At 48.4% G+C, this 19,756-nt stretch overlaps 6 non-coding genes and 1 pseudogene across 6 annotated transcripts; all 7 read right to left on the bottom strand.

Annotated features, from left to right (window-relative positions):
• Nucleotides 1-155: 155 nt before the first annotated feature.
• On the bottom strand, nt 156-315 carry LOC130305759 (U2 spliceosomal RNA; annotated as a pseudogene).
• A 2,083-nt stretch (nt 316-2,398) lies between these two features.
• Nucleotides 2,399-2,589, bottom strand: LOC130305730 (U2 spliceosomal RNA). The gene has a single exon (XR_008855175.1). It is a non-coding gene; the product is annotated as a U2 spliceosomal RNA (small nuclear RNA).
• A 2,085-nt stretch (nt 2,590-4,674) lies between these two features.
• On the bottom strand, nt 4,675-4,865 carry LOC130305728 (U2 spliceosomal RNA). Its single transcript, XR_008855174.1, has one exon. It is a non-coding gene; the product is annotated as a U2 spliceosomal RNA (small nuclear RNA).
• A 2,087-nt stretch (nt 4,866-6,952) lies between these two features.
• Nucleotides 6,953-7,143, bottom strand: LOC130305727 (U2 spliceosomal RNA). The gene has a single exon (XR_008855173.1). It is a non-coding gene; the product is annotated as a U2 spliceosomal RNA (small nuclear RNA).
• A 2,094-nt stretch (nt 7,144-9,237) lies between these two features.
• LOC130305753 (U2 spliceosomal RNA) lies at nt 9,238-9,428 on the bottom strand. The gene has a single exon (XR_008855197.1). It is a non-coding gene; the product is annotated as a U2 spliceosomal RNA (small nuclear RNA).
• A 2,101-nt stretch (nt 9,429-11,529) lies between these two features.
• On the bottom strand, nt 11,530-11,720 carry LOC130305726 (U2 spliceosomal RNA). The gene has a single exon (XR_008855172.1). It is a non-coding gene; the product is annotated as a U2 spliceosomal RNA (small nuclear RNA).
• A 2,096-nt stretch (nt 11,721-13,816) lies between these two features.
• On the bottom strand, nt 13,817-14,007 carry LOC130305763 (U2 spliceosomal RNA). Its single transcript, XR_008855200.1, has one exon. It is a non-coding gene; the product is annotated as a U2 spliceosomal RNA (small nuclear RNA).
• Between the last annotated feature and the right edge of the window lie 5,749 nt (nt 14,008-19,756).

The following is a 19,756-nucleotide window of genomic DNA, read 5'->3' as shown; positions in this document are numbered from 1 at the left end:
GTGAGTGCCACAAGGTGAAGAGATTATGGTGCCCGTGCTTCAACTCAGTGAGTCTATTCTCCCAGTGAGTTTCGGCACCTCGGGGTCACCACTCCCCGAGGCACAAAAGTACCTCGGCTCTAGACCCTCTCAGCCTCATGGCGAGACCCGGAGGGAACAGGTCACATCGGGGCAGCCGTCGAGCTGATTCCTCAGAACCAGCCCCGGAAAGCCCTGGTACACCTGCATCCTCCATGCAGCACCCATCCCCACCAGCATGAAAACTGATAAGAACAGATACTACACTTGATCTTAGCCAAAAGGCCGAGAAGCGATAACCGTGAAAGGGGCGGGCCCAACAAGGTCCCCTTCATGGGCACTATCACTGCTTGCTGTCAGGGAGGCTGCCAGACAATTTTCCATGCACACTCTGGGCTGGGGGGCAGTCAACCACCAGTACACACAGCAGAACCTAAACCCATACCATTATTGCTAAGCAGCAAGACAGGGGCCCATTGCACTCCCACGGGGCCTTTTTAAATGCAATCCATAACCCGGATTTGCCAGGAACCCTTCTTACTCCTCCTACTTGCATGTGACACTGGGCTTAGGATCTGCATAGGAAACACACACACAAGCACACACCTACCTTTGTTGCCTGCAGATGCCTCCTTGGCTGTCCCCAAACGGTATCAAACCAACACCCACGGGAAGCTGTAAGCATAGAGGACATGCCTGCACCCCATTGGACTTACCTGTGTGGGTTAAATCCGGGTTATTTGACAACCTATGGCGGTGATGGTTCTGCTCAGGCAGAGCAGTGCTGATGCTCCTCATAAAGCTGTCGCTGCTGTGAAGGTTCTAGGTGACATCACAAATCCCTATGGTTACATACACAACAAAGCTGGGTTGTTGTTGTTTACACTCTGCAAGGCCTGTGGAAGTCAGTGACATCATAGCACTGTAGTTCTGAGGGTTCTAGATGGATGCAACAATCTCCTGTTGCGGCCATAATAGACGACATCACCAAACAGCTCCATAGTCACATACACAGCAAAGGAGAGATGTTGTTTACACCTAGTGATGTCAGTGGTATTGAGTGACATCACAGCACAGTGCTAAGGCTCCTGGGCCTGGACACAGCAGCGGCTGCAATATCTCAACGGAGAATACGTTTATATATATGTGTGTGTGTGCGCGTATATATATATATATATATATATATATATATATATATATATATATATATTTCTCCGCCGAAATCACTTTTAAACCCATTTCCACCTTTTTTTCCCTTCTCTTCCTCTTACTTTTTTTTCACGTTTTTTTACGTTTTTCTCCTTTTCGCCTCTTTTCTGGGCGTATTATTCTTCTTTTTCTTCTTTTTTTTCGTCTAATGCATACCCCATCAGTGCAGCAATGCTTATTCAATACCGCCAGCAGATGGAGACACTGGGGGATAATTTTCTAAGGATTTATACTGATTTTTCCTGTCTGAATTTGTCGCACAGAAAGTTGCAGGCCAAATATGTGTGACATTTCTGCGACTTTAGCTTCTAGAGCATTTTTACAACATTATACATAGGTGCTGAATACATAAAAAGCGACTGTTCAGCGACAGACAAGTCGCATCGGCTGAAAGTAGGCCAGAATGTCAGTCCATGTTGGAGCAGGTTTAGATACAGTCTAAAGTATAGATCTCAAAGTCTGTGCACAGAATTTAGCAAGGGCCTCGCACCTTCTGATGCATCAGGTAGGTGCACAATAGCATAGCCTAACCCTCTGTACTTTGGTCTATATTGATGCGGGACATAGACAGCCAGCTGATGACCAATCCATTAGTGCAATGGATGGCTGGAAGCATTTGTCTTTGCCTTTGAAATACCACAGAAGCAATGCATGGTCAATGTACAGCAATGACACACCTGTGTGAACAGCCAGGAGACCCCCCCCCCCCCCCCCATGTTATGTTACATAGTTACATAGTTAGTACGGTCGAAAAAAGACATATGTCCATCAAGTTCAACCAGGGAATTAAGGGGTAGGGGTGTGGCGCGATATTGGGGAAGGGATGAGATTTTATATTTCTTCATAAGCATTAATCTTATTTTGTCAATTAGGAACATTCAGCACCCACCCGCTATCAAGGCAGCTGCCTATCATGTCATGCCCTACCTGCACAGGTGTGCTGGCTACTCAAATGATCCAATTAAGGAGGCCATTTAGTCAGCAGCAGCAGAAGTCCTGTGCCTGGACGCTCCAACAGCGGCCAGACACAAGCAGAAGCAGCAGAAGCAGCAGCAGCAGCACCACCTTTTGTTTTTTGGCTGCAGCAGCAAGGCCCACAGGGCTGGCTAGCTGGCTAGCCAGCAAGCAGGTAGCAATGAAAGTAGGAATCTTTCTTTTTAACCCTGTAAGGGGGTGGTGCACTGTACCCGAAGATACTGCCATATCGGGTCAATGCATAGGGCGACGGAAGCAAGCTTCGAAATCGGCCCCCGTTCTCAAAAATCCATTTAATATATGGTCCCCAGATAGGGGACGTATCAGATATTAAACTGATAAGAACAGATACTACACTTGATCTTAGCCAAAAGGCCGAGAAGCGATAACCGTGAAAGGGGCGGGCCCAACAAGGTCCCCTTCATGGGCACTATCACTGCTTGCTGTCAGGGAGGCTGCCAGACAATTTTCCATGCACACTCTGGGCTGGGGGGCAGTCAACCACCAGTACACACAGCAGAACCTAAACCCATACCATTATTGCTAAGCAGCAAGACAGGGGCCCATTGCACTCCCACGGGGCCTTTTTAAATGCAATCCATAACCCGGATTTGCCAGGAACCCTTCTTACTCCTCCTACTTGCATGTGACACTGGGCTTAGGATCTGCATAGGAAACACACACACAAGCACACACCTACCTTTGTTGCCTGCAGATGCCTCCTTGGCTGTCCCCAAACGGTATCAAACCAACACCCACGGGAAGCTGTAAGCATAGAGGACATGCCTGCACCCCATTGGACTTACCTGTGTGGGTTAAATCCGGGTTATTTGACAACCTATGGCGGTGATGGTTCTGCTCAGGCAGAGCAGTGATGATGCTCCTCATAAAGCTGTCGCTGCTGTGAAGGTTCTAGGTGACATCACAAATCCCTATGGTTACATACACAACAAAGCTGGGTTGTTGTTGTTTACACTCTGCAAGGCCTGTGGAAGTCAGTGACATCATAGCACTGTAGTTCTGAGGGTTCTAGATGGATGCAACAATCTCCTGTTGCTTCTATGAAGGCCATAATAGACGACATCACCAAACAGCTCCATAGTCACATACACAGCAAAGGAGAGATGTTGTTTACACCTAGTGATGTCAGTGGTATTGAGTGACATCACAGCACAGTGCTAAGGCTCCTGGGCCTGGACACAGCAGCGGCTGCAATATCTCAACGGAGAATACGTTTATATATATGTGTGTGTGTGCGCGTATATATATATATATATATATATATATATATATATATATATATATTTCTCCGCCGAAATCACTTTTAAACCCATTTCCACCTTTTTTTCCCTTCTCTTCCTCTTACTTTTTTTTCACGTTTTTTTACGTTTTTCTCCTTTTCGCCTCTTTTCTGGGCGTATTATTCTTCTTTTTCTTCTTTTTTTTCGTCTAATGCATACCCCATCAGTGCAGCAATGCTTATTCAATACCGCCAGCAGATGGAGACACTGGGGGATAATTTTCTAAGGATTTATACTGATTTTTCCTGTCTGAATTTGTCGCACAGAAAGTTGCAGGCCAAATATGTGTGACATTTCTGCGACTTTAGCTTCTAGAGCATTTTTACAACATTATACATAGGTGCTGAATACATAAAAAGCGACTGTTCAGCGACAGACAAGTCGCATCGGCTGAAAGTAGGCCAGAATGTCAGTCCATGTTGGAGCAGGTTTAGATACAGTCTAAAGTATAGATCTCAAAGTCTGTGCACAGAATTTAGCAAGGGCCTCGCACCTTCTGATGCATCAGGTAGGTGCACAATAGCATAGCCTACCTCTGTACTTTGGTCTATATTGATGCGGGACATAGACAGCCAGCTGATGACCAATCCATTAGTGCAATGGATGGCTGGAAGCATTTGTCTTTGCCTTTGCAATACCACAGAAGCAATGCATGGTCAATGTACAGCAATGACACACCTGTGTGAACAGCCAGGAGACCCCCCCCCCCCCATGTTATGTTACATAGTTACATAGTTAGTACGGTCGAAAAAAGACATATGTCCATCAAGTTCAACCAGGAATTAAGGGGTAGGGGTGTGGCGCGATATTGGGGGAAGGGATGAGATTTTATATTTCTTCATAAGCATTAATCTTATTTTGTCAATTAGGAACATTCAGCACCCACCCGCTATCAAGGCAGCTGCCTATCATGTCATGCCCTACCTGCACAGGTGTGCTGGCTACTCAAATGATCCAATTAAGGAGGCCATTTAGTCAGCAGCAGCAGAAGTCCTGTGCCTGGACGCTCCAACAGCGGCCAGACACAAGCAGAAGCAGCAGAAGCAGCAGCAGCAGCAGCACCACCTTTTGTTTTTTGGCTGCAGCAGCAAGGCCCACAGGGCTGGCTAGCTGGCTAGCCAGCAAGCAGGTAGCAATGAAAGTAGGAATCTTTCTTTTTAACCCTGTAAGGGGGTGGTGCACTGTACCCGAAGATACTGCCATATCGGGTCAATGCATAGGGCGACGGAAGCAAGCTTCGAAATCGGCCCCCGTTCTCAAAAATCCATTTAATATATGGTCCCCAGATAGGGGACGTATCAGATATTAAACTGATAAGAACAGATACTACACTTGATCTTAGCCAAAAGGCCGAGAAGCGATAACCGTGAAAGGGGCGGGCCCAACAAGGTCCCCTTCATGGGCACTATCACTGCTTGCTGTCAGGGAGGCTGCCAGACAATTTTCCATGCACACTCTGGGCTGGGGGGCAGTCAACCACCAGTACACACAGCAGAACCTAAACCCATACCATTATTGCTAAGCAGCAAGACAGGGGCCCATTGCACTCCCACGGGGCCTTTTTAAATGCAATCCATAACCCGGATTTGCCAGGAACCCTTCTTACTCCTCCTACTTGCATGTGACACTGGGCTTAGGATCTGCATAGGAAACACACACACAAGCACACACCTACCTTTGTTGCCTGCAGATGCCTCCTTGGCTGTCCCCAAACGGTATCAAACCAACACCCACGGGAAGCTGTAAGCATAGAGGACATGCCTGCACCCCATTGGACTTACCTGTGTGGGTTAAATCCGGGTTATTTGACAACCTATGGCGGTGATGGTTCTGCTCAGGCAGAGCAGTGCTGATGCTCCTCATAAAGCTGTCGCTGCTGTGAAGGTTCTAGGTGACATCACAAATCCCTATGGTTACATACACAACAAAGCTGGGTTGTTGTTGTTTACACTCTGCAAGGCCTGTGGAAGTCAGTGACATCATAGCACTGTAGTTCTGAGGGTTCTAGATGGATGCAACAATCTCCTGTTGCTTCTATGAAGGCCATAATAGACGACATCACCAAACAGCTCCATAGTCACATACACAGCAAAGGAGAGATGTTGTTTACACCTAGTGATGTCAGTGGTATTGAGTGACATCACAGCACAGTGCTAAGGCTCCTGGGCCTGGACACAGCAGCGGCTGCAATATCTCAACGGAGAATACGTTTATATATATGTGTGTGTGTGCGCGTATATATATATATATATATATATATATATATATATATATATATATTTCTCCGCCAAAATCACTTTTAAACCCATTTCCACCTTTTTTTCCCTTCTCTTCCTCTTACTTTTTTTTCACGTTTTTTTACGTTTTTTCTCCTTTTCGCCTCTTTTCTGGGCGTATTATTCTTCTTTTTCTTCTTTTTTTTCGTCTAATGCATACCCCATCAGTGCAGCAATGCTTATTCAATACCGCCAGCAGATGGAGACACTGGGGGATAATTTTCTAAGGATTTATACTGATTTTTCCTGTCTGAATTTGTCGCACAGAAAGTTGCAGGCCAAATATGTGTGACATTTCTGCGACTTTAGCTTCTAGAGCATTTTTACAACATTATACATAGGTGCTGAATACATAAAAAGCGACTGTTCAGCGACAGACAAGTCGCATCGGCTGAAAGTAGGCCAGAATGTCAGTCCATGTTGGAGCAGGTTTAGATACAGTCTAAAGTATAGATCTCAAAGTCTGTGCACAGAATTTAGCAAGGGCCTCGCACCTTCTGATGCATCAGGTAGGTGCACAATAGCATAGCCTAACCCTCTGTACTTTGGTCTATATTGATGCGGGACATAGACAGCCAGCTGATGACCAATCCATTAGTGCAATGGATGGCTGGAAGCATTTGTCTTTGCCTTTGCAATACCACAGAAGCAATGCATGGTCAATGTACAGCAATGACACACCTGTGTGAACAGCCAGGAGACCCCCCCCCCCCATGTTATGTTACATAGTTACATAGTTAGTACGGTCGAAAAAAGACATATGTCCATCAAGTTCAACCAGGGAATTAAGGGGTAGGGGTGTGGCGCGATATTGGGGAAGGGATGAGATTTTATATTTCTTCATAAGCATTAATCTTATTTTGTCAATTAGGAACATTCAGCACCCACCCGCTATCAAGGCAGCTGCCTATCATGTCATGCCCTACCTGCACAGGTGTGCTGGCTACTCAAATGATCCAATTAAGGAGGCCATTTAGTCAGCAGCAGCAGAAGTCCTGTGCCTGGACGCTCCAACAGCGGCCAGACACAAGCAGAAGCAGCAGAAGCAGCAGCAGCAGCAGCACCACCTTTTGTTTTTTGGCTGCAGCAGCAAGGCCCACAGGGCTGGCTAGCTGGCTAGCCAGCAAGCAGGTAGCAATGAAAGTAGGAATCTTTCTTTTTAACCCTGTAAGGGGGTGGTGCACTGTACCCGAAGATACTGCCATATCGGGTCAATGCATAGGGCGACGGAAGCAAGCTTCGAAATCGGCCCCCGTTCTCAAAAATCCATTTAATATATGGTCCCCAGATAGGGGACGTATCAGATATTAAACTGATAAGAACAGATACTACACTTGATCTTAGCCAAAAGGCCGAGAAGCGATAACCGTGAAAGGGGCGGGCCCAACAAGGTCCCCTTCATGGGCACTATCACTGCTTGCTGTCAGGGAGGCTGCCAGACAATTTTCCATGCACACTCTGGGCTGGGGGGCAGTCAACCACCAGTACACACAGCAGAACCTAAACCCATACCATTATTGCTAAGCAGCAAGACAGGGGCCCATTGCACTCCCACGGGGCCTTTTTAAATGCAATCCATAACCCGGATTTGCCAGGAACCCTTCTTACTCCTCCTACTTGCATGTGACACTGGGCTTAGGATCTGCATAGGAAACACACACACAAGCACACACCTACCTTTGTTGCCTGCAGATGCCTCCTTGGCTGTCCCCAAACGGTATCAAACCAACACCCACGGGAAGCTGTAAGCATAGAGGACATGCCTGCACCCCATTGGACTTACCTGTGTGGGTTAAATCCGGGTTATTTGACAACCTATGGCGGTGATGGTTCTGCTCAGGCAGAGCAGTGCTGATGCTCCTCATAAAGCTGTCGCTGCTGTGAAGGTTCTAGGTGACATCACAAATCCCTATGGTTACATACACAACAAAGCTGGGTTGTTGTTGTTTACACTCTGCAAGGCCTGTGGAAGTCAGTGACATCATAGCACTGTAGTTCTGAGGGTTCTAGATGGATGCAACAATCTCCTGTTGCTTCTATGAAGGCCATAATAGACGACATCACCAAACAGCTCCATAGTCACATACACAGCAAAGGAGAGATGTTGTTTACACCTAGTGATGTCAGTGGTATTGAGTGACATCACAGCACAGTGCTAAGGCTCCTGGGCCTGGACACAGCAGCGGCTGCAATATCTCAACGGAGAATACGTTTATATATATGTGTGTGTGTGCGCGTATATATATATATATATATATATATATATATATATATATATATATATATATTTCTCCGCCAAAATCACTTTTAAACCCATTTCCACCTTTTTTTCCCTTCTCTTCCTCTTACTTTTTTTTCACGTTTTTTTTACGTTTTTCTCCTTTTCGCCTCTTTTCTGGGCGTATTATTCTTCTTTTTCTTCTTTTTTTTCGTCTAATGCATACCCCATCAGTGCAGCAATGCTTATTCAATACCGCCAGCAGATGGAGACACTGGGGGATAATTTTCTAAGGATTTATACTGATTTTTCCTGTCTGAATTTGTCGCACAGAAAGTTGCAGGCCAAATATGTGTGACATTTCTGCGACTTTAGCTTCTAGAGCATTTTTACAACATTATACATAGGTGCTGAATACATAAAAAGCGACTGTTCAGCGACAGACAAGTCGCATCGGCTGAAAGTAGGCCAGAATGTCAGTCCATGTTGGAGCAGGTTTAGATACAGTCTAAAGTATAGATCTCAAAGTCTGTGCACAGAATTTAGCAAGGGCCTCGCACCTTCTGATGCATCAGGTAGGTGCACAATAGCATAGCCTAACCCTCTGTACTTTGGTCTATATTGATGCGGGACATAGACAGCCAGCTGATGACCAATCCATTAGTGCAATGGATGGCTGGAAGCATTTGTCTTTGCCTTTGCAATACCACAGAAGCAATGCATGGTCAATGTACAGCAATGACACACCTGTGTGAACAGCCAGGAGACCCCCCCCCCCCCCCCATGTTATGTTACATAGTTACATAGTTAGTACGGTCGAAAAAAGACATATGTCCATCAAGTTCAACCAGGGAATTAAGGGGTAGGGGTGTGGCGCGATATTGGGGAAGGGATGAGATTTTATATTTCTTCATAAGCATTAATCTTATTTTGTCAATTAGGAACATTCAGCACCCACCCGCTATCAAGGCAGCTGCCTATCATGTCATGCCCTACCTGCACAGGTGTGCTGGCTACTCAAATGATCCAATTAAGGAGGCCATTTAGTCAGCAGCAGCAGAAGTCCTGTGCCTGGACGCTCCAACAGCGGCCAGACACAAGCAGAAGCAGCAGAAGCAGCAGCAGCAGCACCACCTTTTGTTTTTTGGCTGCAGCAGCAAGGCCCACAGGGCTGGCTAGCTGGCTAGCCAGCAAGCAGGTAGCAATGAAAGTAGGAATCTTTCTTTTTAACCCTGTAAGGGGGTGGTGCACTGTACCCGAAGATACTGCCATATCGGGTCAATGCATAGGGCGACGGAAGCAAGCTTCGAAATCGGCCCCCGTTCTCAAAAATCCATTTAATATATGGTCCCCAGATAGGGGACGTATCAGATATTAAACTGAAAAGAACAGATACTACACTTGATCTTAGCCAAAAGGCCGAGAAGCGATAACCGTGAAAGGGGCGGGCCCAACAAGGTCCCCTTCATGGGCACTATCACTGCTTGCTGTCAGGGAGGCTGCCAGACAATTTTCCATGCACACTCTGGGCTGGGGGGCAGTCAACCACCAGTACACACAGCAGAACCTAAACCCATACCATTATTGCTAAGCAGCAAGACAGGGGCCCATTGCACTCCCACGGGGCCTTTTTAAATGCAATCCATAACCCGGATTTGCCAGGAACCCTTCTTACTCCTCCTACTTGCATGTGACACTGGGCTTAGGATCTGCATAGGAAACACACACACAAGCACACACCTACCTTTGTTGCCTGCAGATGCCTCCTTGGCTGTCCCCAAACGGTATCAAACCAACACCCACGGGAAGCTGTAAGCATAGAGGACATGCCTGCACCCCATTGGACTTACCTGTGTGGGTTAAATCCGGGTTATTTGACAACCTATGGCGGTGATGGTTCTGCTCAGGCAGAGCAGTGATGATGCTCCTCATAAAGCTGTCGCTGCTGTGAAGGTTCTAGGTGACATCACAAATCCCTATGGTTACATACACAACAAAGCTGGGTTGTTGTTGTTTACACTCTGCAAGGCCTGTGGAAGTCAGTGACATCATAGCACTGTAGTTCTGAGGGTTCTAGATGGATGCAACAATCTCCTGTTGCTTCTATGAAGGCCGTAATAGACGACATCACCAAACAGCTCCATAGTCACATACACAGCAAAGGAGAGATGTTGTTTACACCTAGTGATGTCAGTGGTATTGAGTGACATCACAGCACAGTGCTAAGGCTCCTGGGCCTGGACACAGCAGCGGCTGCAATATCTCAACGGAGAATACGTTTATATATATGTGTGTGTGTGCGCGTATATATATATATATATATATATATATATATATATATATATATATATATATATTTCTCCGCCGAAATCACTTTTAAACCCATTTCCACCTTTTTTCCCTTCTCTTCCTCTTACTTTTTTTTCACGTTTTTTTACGTTTTTCTCCTTTTCGCCTCTTTTCTGGGCGTATTATTCTTCTTTTTCTTCTTTTTTTTCGTCTAATGCATACCCCATCAGTGCAGCAATGCTTATTCAATACCGCCAGCAGATGGAGACACTGGGGGATAATTTTCTAAGGATTTATACTGATTTTTCCTGTCTGAATTTGTCGCACAGAAAGTTGCAGGCCAAATATGTGTGACATTTCTGCGACTTTAGCTTCTAGAGCATTTTTACAACATTATACATAGGTGCTGAATACATAAAAAGCGACTGTTCAGCGACAGACAAGTCGCATCGGCTGAAAGTAGGCCAGAATGTCAGTCCATGTTGGAGCAGGTTTAGATACAGTCTAAAGTATAGATCTCAAAGTCTGTGCACAGAATTTAGCAAGGGCCTCGCACCTTCTGATGCATCAGGTAGGTGCACAATAGCATAGCCTAACCCTCTGTACTTTGGTCTATATTGATGCGGGACATAGACAGCCAGCTGATGACCAATCCATTAGTGCAATGGATGGCTGGAAGCATTTGTCTTTGCCTTTGCAATACCACAGAAGCAATGCATGGTCAATGTACAGCAATGACACACCTGTGTGAACAGCCAGGAGACCCCCCCCCCCCCCCCCCCCATGTTATGTTACATAGTTACATAGTTAGTACGGTCGAAAAAAGACATATGTCCATCAAGTTCAACCAGGGAATTAAGGGGTAGGGGTGTGGCGCGATATTGGGGAAGGGATGAGATTTTATATTTCTTCATAAGCATTAATCTTATTTTGTCAATTAGGAACATTCAGCACCCACCCGCTATCAAGGCAGCTGCCTATCATGTCATGCCCTACCTGCACAGGTGTGCTGGCTACTCAAATGATCCAATTAAGGAGGCCATTTAGTCAGCAGCAGCAGAAGTCCTGTGCCTGGACGCTCCAACAGCGGCCAGACACAAGCAGAAGCAGCAGAAGCAGCAGCAGCAGCAGCACCACCTTTTGTTTTTTGGCTGCAGCAGCAAGGCCCACAGGGCTGGCTAGCTGGCTAGCCAGCAAGCAGGTAGCAATGAAAGTAGGAATCTTTCTTTTTAACCCTGTAAGGGGGTGGTGCACTGTACCCGAAGATACTGCCATATCGGGTCAATGCATAGGGCGACGGAAGCAAGCTTCGAAATCGGCCCCCGTTCTCAAAAATCCATTTAATATATGGTCCCCAGATAGGGGACGTATCAGATATTAAACTGATAAGAACAGATACTACACTTGATCTTAGCCAAAAGGCCGAGAAGCGATAACCGTGAAAGGGGCGGGCCCAACAAGGTCCCCTTCATGGGCACTATCACTGCTTGCTGTCAGGGAGGCTGCCAGACAATTTTCCATGCACACTCTGGGCTGGGGGGCAGTCAACCACCAGTACACACAGCAGAACCTAAACCCATACCATTATTGCTAAGCAGCAAGACAGGGGCCCATTGCACTCCCACGGGGCCTTTTTAAATGCAATCCATAACCCGGATTTGCCAGGATTCCTTCTTACTCCTCCTACTTGCATGTGACACTGGGCTTAGGATCTGCATAGGAAACACACACACAAGCACACACCTACCTTTGTTGCCTGCAGATGCCTCCTTGGCTGTCCCCAAACGGTATCAAACCAACACCCACGGGAAGCTGTAAGCATAGAGGACATGCCTGCACCCCATTGGACTTACCTGTGTGGGTTAAATCCGGGTTATTTGACAACCTATGGCGGTGATGGTTCTGCTCAGGCAGAGCAGTGCTGATGCTCCTCATAAAGCTGTCGCTGCTGTGAAGGTTCTAGGTGACATCACAAATCCCTATGGTTACATACACAACAAAGCTGGGTTGTTGTTGTTTACACTCTGCAAGGCCTGTGGAAGTCAGTGACATCATAGCACTGTAGTTCTGAGGGTTCTAGATGGATGCAACAATCTCCTGTTGCTTCTATGAAGGCCATAATAGACGACATCACCAAACAGCTCCATAGTCACATACACAGCAAAGGAGAGATGTTGTTTACACCTAGTGATGTCAGTGGTATTGAGTGACATCACAGCACAGTGCTAAGGCTCCTGGGCCTGGACACAGCAGCGGCTGCAATATCTCAACGGAGAATACGTTTATATATATGTGTGTGTGTGCGCGTATATATATATATATATATATATATATATATATATATATATATATATATATTCTCCGCCGAAATCACTTTTAAACCCATTTCCACCTTTTTTTCCCTTCTCTTCCTCTTACTTTTTTTTCACGTTTTTTTACGTTTTTCTCCTTTTCGCCTCTTTTCTGGGCGTATTATTCTTCTTTTTCTTCTTTTTTTTCGTCTAATGCATACCCCATCAGTGCAGCAATGCTTATTCAATACCGCCAGCAGATGGAGACACTGGGGGATAATTTTCTAAGGATTTATACTGATTTTTCCTGTCTGAATTTGTCGCACAGAAAGTTGCAGGCCAAATATGTGTGACATTTCTGCGACTTTAGCTTCTAGAGCATTTTTACAACATTATACATAGGTGCTGAATACATAAAAAGCGACTGTTCAGCGACAGACAAGTCGCATCGGCTGAAAGTAGGCCAGAATGTCAGTCCATGTTGGAGCAGGTTTAGATACAGTCTAAAGTATAGATCTCAAAGTCTGTGCACAGAATTTAGCAAGGGCCTCGCACCTTCTGATGCATCAGGTAGGTGCACAATAGCATAGCCTAACCCTCTGTACTTTGGTCTATATTGATGCGGGACATAGACAGCCAGCTGATGACCAATCCATTAGTGCAATGGATGGCTGGAAGCATTTGTCTTTGCCTTTGCAATACCACAGAAGCAATGCATGGTCAATGTACAGCAATGACACACCTGTGTGAACAGCCAGGAGACCCCCCCCCCCCCCCCCCCCATGTTATGTTACATAGTTACATAGTTAGTACGGTCGAAAAAAGACATATGTCCATCAAGTTCAACCAGGGAATTAAGGGGTAGGGGTGTGGCGCGATATTGGGGAAGGGATGAGATTTTATATTTCTTCATAAGCATTAATCTTATTTTGTCAATTAGGAACATTCAGCACCCACCCGCTATCAAGGCAGCTGCCTATCATGTCATGCCCTACCTGCACAGGTGTGCTGGCTACTCAAATGATCCAATTAAGGAGGCCATTTAGTCAGCAGCAGCAGAAGTCCTGTGCCTGGACGCTCCAACAGCGGCCAGACACAAGCAGAAGCAGCAGAAGCAGCAGCAGCAGCACCACCTTTTGTTTTTTGGCTGCAGCAGCAAGGCCCACAGGGCTGGCTAGCTGGCTAGCCAGCAAGCAGGTAGCAATGAAAGTAGGAATCTTTCTTTTTAACCCTGTAAGGGGGTGGTGCACTGTACCCGAAGATACTGCCATATCGGGTCAATGCATAGGGCGACGGAAGCAAGCTTCGAAATCGGCCCCCGTTCTCAAAAATCCATTTAATATATGGTCCCCAGATAGGGGACGTATCAGATATTAAACTGATAAGAACAGATACTACACTTGATCTTAGCCAAAAGGCCGAGAAGCGATAACCGTGAAAGGGGCGGGCCCAACAAGGTCCCTGTTACGCCGAGCGCTCCGGGTCCCCGCTCCTCCCCGGAGCGCTCGCTTCACTCTCCCCGCGGCAGCGCTCCGGTCACGTCCTCTGACCCGGGGCGCTGCGATTCCGCTGCCAGCCGGGATGCGATTCGCGATGCGGGTAGCGCCCGCTCGCGATGCGCACCCCGGCTCCCCTACCTGACTCGCTCTCCGTCTGTTCTGTCCCGGCGCGCGCGGCCCCGCTCCCTAGGGCGCGCGCGCGCCGGGTCTCTGCGATTTAAAGGGCCACTGCGCCGCTGAATGGCGCAGTGGTTCCAATCAGTGTGTTCACCTGTGCACTTCCCTATATCACCTCACTTCCCCTGCACTCCCTTGCCGGATCTTGTTGCCTTAGTGCCAGTGAAAGCGTTCCTTGTGTGTTCCTTGCCTGTGTTTCCAGACCTTCTGCCGTTGCCCCTGACTACGATCCTTGCTGCCTGCCCCGACCTTCTGCTACGTCCGACCTTGCTTTTGCCTACTCCCTTGTACCGCGCCTATCTTCAGCAGCCAGAGAGGTGAGCCGTTGCTAGTGGATACGACCTGGTCACTACCGCCGCAGCAAGACCATCCCGCTTTGCGGCGGGCTCTGGTGAAAACCAGTAGTGGCTTAGAACCGGTCCACTAGCACGGTCCACGCCAATCCCTCTCTGGCACAGAGGATCCACTACCTGCCAGCCGGCATCGTGACAGTAGATCCGGCCATGGATCCCGCTGAAGTTCCTCTGCCAGTTGTCGCTGACCTCACCACGGTGGTCGCCCAGCAGTCACAACAGATAGCGCAACAAGGCCAACAGCTGTCTCAACTGACCGTTATGCTACAACAGTTTCTACCACAGCTTCAGCAGTCATCTCCTCCGCCAGCTCCTGCACCTCCTCCGCAGCGAGTGGCCGCTCCTGGGATACGCTTATCCTTGCCGGATAAATTTGATGGGGACTCTAAGTTTTGCCGTGGCTTTCTTTCCCAATGTTCCCTGCATCTGGAGATGATGTCGGACCTGTTTCCCACCGAAAGGTCTAAGGTGGCTTTCGTAGTCAGCCTTCTGTCCGGAAAAGCCCTGTCATGGGCCACACCGCTCTGGGACCGCAATGACCCCGTCACTGCCTCTGTACACTCCTTCTTCTCGGAAATCCGAAGTGTCTTTGAGGAACCTGCCCGAGCCTCTTCTGCTGAGACTGCCCTGTTGAACCTGGTCCAGGGTAATTCTTCCGTTGGCGAGTATGCCGTACAATTCCGTACTCTTGCTTCAGAATTGTCCTGGAATAATGAGGCCCTCTGCGCGACCTTCAAAAAAGGCCTATCCAGCAACATTAAAGATGTTCTGGCCGCACGAGAAATTCCTGCTAATCTACATGAACTTATTCACCTAGCCACTCGCATTGACATGCGTTTTTCCGAAAGGCGTCAGGAACTCCGCCAAGATATGGACTCTGTTCGCACGAGGCGTTTCTTCTCCTCGGCTCCTCTCTCCTCTGGTCCCCTGCAATCTGTTCCTGTGCCTCCCGCCGTGGAGGCTATGCAGGTCGACCGGTCTCGCCTGACACCTCAAGAGAGGACACGACGCCGTATGGAGAACCTCTGCCTGTACTGTGCTAGTACCGAACACTTCCTGAGAGATTGTCCTATCCGTCCTCCCCGCCTGGAAAGACGTACGCTGACTCCGCACCAAGATGAGACAGTCCTTGATGTCTACTCTGCTTCTCCACGTCTTACTGTGCCTGTGCGGATGTCTGCCTCTGCCTTCTCCTTCTCTACAGTGGCCTTCTTGGACTCTGGATCTGCAGGAAATTTTATTTTGGCCTCTCTCGTCAACAGGTTCAACATCCCGGTGACCAGTCTCGCCAGACCCCTCTACATCAATTGTGTAAATAATGAAAGATTGGACTGTACCATACGTTTCCGCACGGAGCCCCTTCTTATGAGCATCGGATCTCATCATGAGAGGATTGAACTTTTGGTCCTCCCCAATTGCACCTCGGAAATTCTCCTTGAACTTCCCTGGCTTCAACTTCATTCCCCTACCCTGGATTGGTCCACTGGGGAGATCAAGAGTTGGGGGTCCTCTTGTTCCAAGAACTGTCTAAAACCGGTTCCCAGTAACCCTTGCCGTAACTCTGTGGTTCCTCCAGTAACCGGTCTCCCTAAGGCCTATATGGACTTCGCGGATGTTTTCTGCAAAAAACAAGCTGAGACTCTACCTCCTCACAGGCCTTATGATTGCCCTATCGACCTCCTCCCGGGCACTACTCCACCCCGGGGCAGAATTTATCCTCTCTCTGCCCCAGAGACTCTTGACATGTCCGAATATGTCCAGGAGAATCTAAAAAAGGGCTTTATCCGTAAATCCTCCTCTCCTGCCGGAGCCGGATTTTTCTTTGTGTCCAAAAAAGATGGCTCCCTACGTCCATGCATTGACTACCGCGGTCTTAATAAAATCACGGTTAAGAACCGCTACCCCTTACCCCTCATCTCTGAACTCTTTGATCGCCTCCAAGGTGCCCACATCTTCACTAAATTGGACTTAAGAGGCGCCTATAACCTCATCCGCATCAGAGAGGGGGACGAGTGGAAAACGGCATTTAACACCAGAGATGGACACTTTGAGTATCTGGTCATGCCCTTTGGACTGTGCAACGCCCCTGCCGTCTTCCAAGACTTTGTCAATGAAATTTTTCGTGATCTGTTATACTCCTGTGTTGTTGTATATCTGGACGATATCCTAATTTTTTCTGCCAATCTAGAAGAACACCGCCAGCATGTCCGTATGGTTCTTCAGAGACTTCGTGACAACCAACTCTATGCCAAAATTGAGAAATGTCTGTTTGAATGCCAATCTCTTCCTTTTCTAGGATATTTGGTCTCTGGCCAGGGACTACAGATGGATCCAGACAAACTCTCTGCCGTCTTAGATTGGCCACGCCCCTCCGGACTCCGTGCTATCCAACGCTTTTTGGGGTTCGCCAATTATTACAGGCAATTTATTCCACATTTTTCTACCATTGTGGCTCCTATCGTGGCTTTAACCAAAAAAATGCTGATCCCAAGTCCTGGCCCCCTCAAGCAGAAGACGCCTTTAAACGACTCAAGTCTGCCTTTTCTTCGGCTCCCGTCCTCTCCAGACCTGACCCTTCCAAACCCTTCCTATTGGAGGTTGATGCCTCCTCAGTGGGAGCTGGAGCTGTTCTTCTACAAAAAAATTCTTCCGGGCATGCTGTCACTTGTGGTTTTTTCTCTAGGACCTTCTCTCCAGCGGAGAGGAACTACTCCATCGGGGATCGAGAGCTTCTAGCCATTAAATTAGCACTTGAGGAATGGAGGCATCTGCTGGAGGGATCAAGTTCTCCTGTTATTATCTACACCGACCACAAGAACCTCTCCTACCTCCAGTCTGCCCAACGGCTGAATCCTCGCCAGGCCCGGTGGTCTCTGTTCTTTGCCCGATTTAATTTTGAGATTCACTTTCGTCCTGCCGATAAGAACATTAGGGCCGATGCTCTCTCTCGTTCCTCGGATGCCTCAGAAGTTGAACTCTCTCCGCAACACATCATTCCACCTGACTGCCTGATCTCCACTTCTCCTGCCTCCATCAGGCAGACTCCTCCAGGAAAGACCTTTGTTTCTCCTCGCCAACGCCTCGGAATCCTCAAATGGGGTCACTCCTCCCATCTCGCAGGTCATGCGGGTATCAAGAAATCTGTGCAACTCATCTCCCGCTTCTATTGGTGGCCGACTCTGGAGACGGATGTTGTGGACTTTGTGCGAGCCTGCACTATCTGTGCCCGGGATAAGACTCCTCGCCAGAAGCCCGCTGGTTTTCTTCATCCTCTGCCTGTCCCCGAACAGCCTTGGTCTCTGATTGGTATGGATTTTATTACTGACTTACCCCCATCCCATGGCAACACTGTTATTTGGGTGGTCGTTGATCGATTCTCCAAAATGGCACATTTCATCCCTCTTCCTGGTCTTCCTTCTGCGCCTCAGTTGGCTAAACAATTTTTTTTTACACATTTTTCGTCTTCACGGGTTGCCTACGCAGATTGTCTCGGATAGAGGCGTCCAATTCGTGTCTAAATTCTGGAGGGCTCTCTGTAAACAACTCAAGATTAAATTAAATTTTTCTTCTGCATATCATCCCCAGTCCAATGGACAAGTAGAAAGGATTAACCAGATCTTGGGTGATTATTTGCGACATTTTGTTTCCTCCCGCCAGGATGACTGGGCAGATCTCCTCCCATGGGCCGAATTCTCGTATAACTTCAGGGTCTCTGAGTCTTCCTCCAAATCCCCATTTTTCGTGGTGTACGGCCGTCACCCTCTTCCCCCCCTCCCTACTCCCTTGCCCTCTGGTCTGCCCGCTGTGGATGAAATTTCTCGTGACCTTTCCATCATATGGAGAGAGACCCAAAATTCTCTCTTACAGGCTTCATCACGCATGAAGAGGTTCGCGGATAAGAAAAGAAGAGCTCCCCCCGTTTTTTCCCCTGGAGACAAGGTATGGCTCTCCGCTAAATATGTCCGCTTCCGTGTCCCTAGCTACAAGTTGGGACCACGCTATCTTGGTCCTTTCAAAATTTTGTGTCAAATTAATCCTGTCTCTTATAAACTTCTTCTTCCTCCCTCTCTTCGTATCCCTAATGCCTTTCACGTCTCTCTTCTCAAACCACTCATCCTCAACCGTTTTTCTCCCAAATCTGTTCCTCCCACTCCTGTTTCCGGCTCCTCGGACATCTTCTCGGTCAAAGAAATTTTAGCTGCCAAAAAGGTCAGAGGGAAAAATTTTTTTTTAGTGGACTGGGAGGGTTGTGGTCCTGAAGAGAGATCCTGGGAACCTGAGGACAACATCCTAGACAAAAGTCTGCTCCTCAGGTTCTCAGGCTCTAAGAAGAGGGGGAGACCCAAGGGGGGGGGTACTGTTACGCCGAGCGCTCCGGGTCCCCGCTCCTCCCCGGAGCGCTCGCTTCACTCTCCCCGCGGCAGCGCTCCGGTCACGTCCTCTGACCCGGGGCGCTGCGATTCCGCTGCCAGCCGGGATGCGATTCGCGATGCGGGTAGCGCCCGCTCGCGATGCGCACCCCGGCTCCCCTACCTGACTCGCTCTCCGTCTGTTCTGTCCCGGCGCGCGCGGCCCCGCTCCCTAGGGCGCGCGCGCGCCGGGTCTCTGCGATTTAAAGGGCCACTGCGCCGCTGATTGGCGCAGTGGTTCCAATCAGTGTGTTCACCTGTGCACTTCCCTATATCACCTCACTTCCCCTGCACTCCCTTGCCGGATCTTGTTGCCTTAGTGCCAGTGAAAGCGTTCCTTGTGTGTTCCTTGCCTGTGTTTCCAGACCTTCTGCCGTTGCCCCTGACTACGATCCTTGCTGCCTGCCCCGACCTTCTGCTACGTCCGACCTTGCTTTTGCCTACTCCCTTGTACCGCGCCTATCTTCAGCAGCCAGAGAGGTGAGCCGTTGCTAGTGGATACGACCTGGTCACTACCGCCGCAGCAAGACCATCCCGCTTTGCGGCGGGCTCTGGTGAAAACCAGTAGTGGCTTAGAACCGGTCCACTAGCACGGTCCACGCCAATCCCTCTCTGGCACAGAGGATCCACTACCTGCCAGCCGGCATCGTGACAGTCCCCTTCATGGGCACTATCACTGCTTGCTGTCAGGGAGGCTGCCAGACAATTTTCCATGCACACTCTGGGCTGGGGGGCAGTCAA

The sequence above is a fragment of the Hyla sarda genome, unplaced genomic scaffold (assembly GCF_029499605.1).
Source record: "Hyla sarda isolate aHylSar1 unplaced genomic scaffold, aHylSar1.hap1 scaffold_1330, whole genome shotgun sequence".
NCBI lineage: Eukaryota > Metazoa > Chordata > Amphibia > Anura > Hylidae > Hyla > Hyla sarda.
This window is presented reverse-complemented; position numbering and strand designations above follow the sequence as displayed.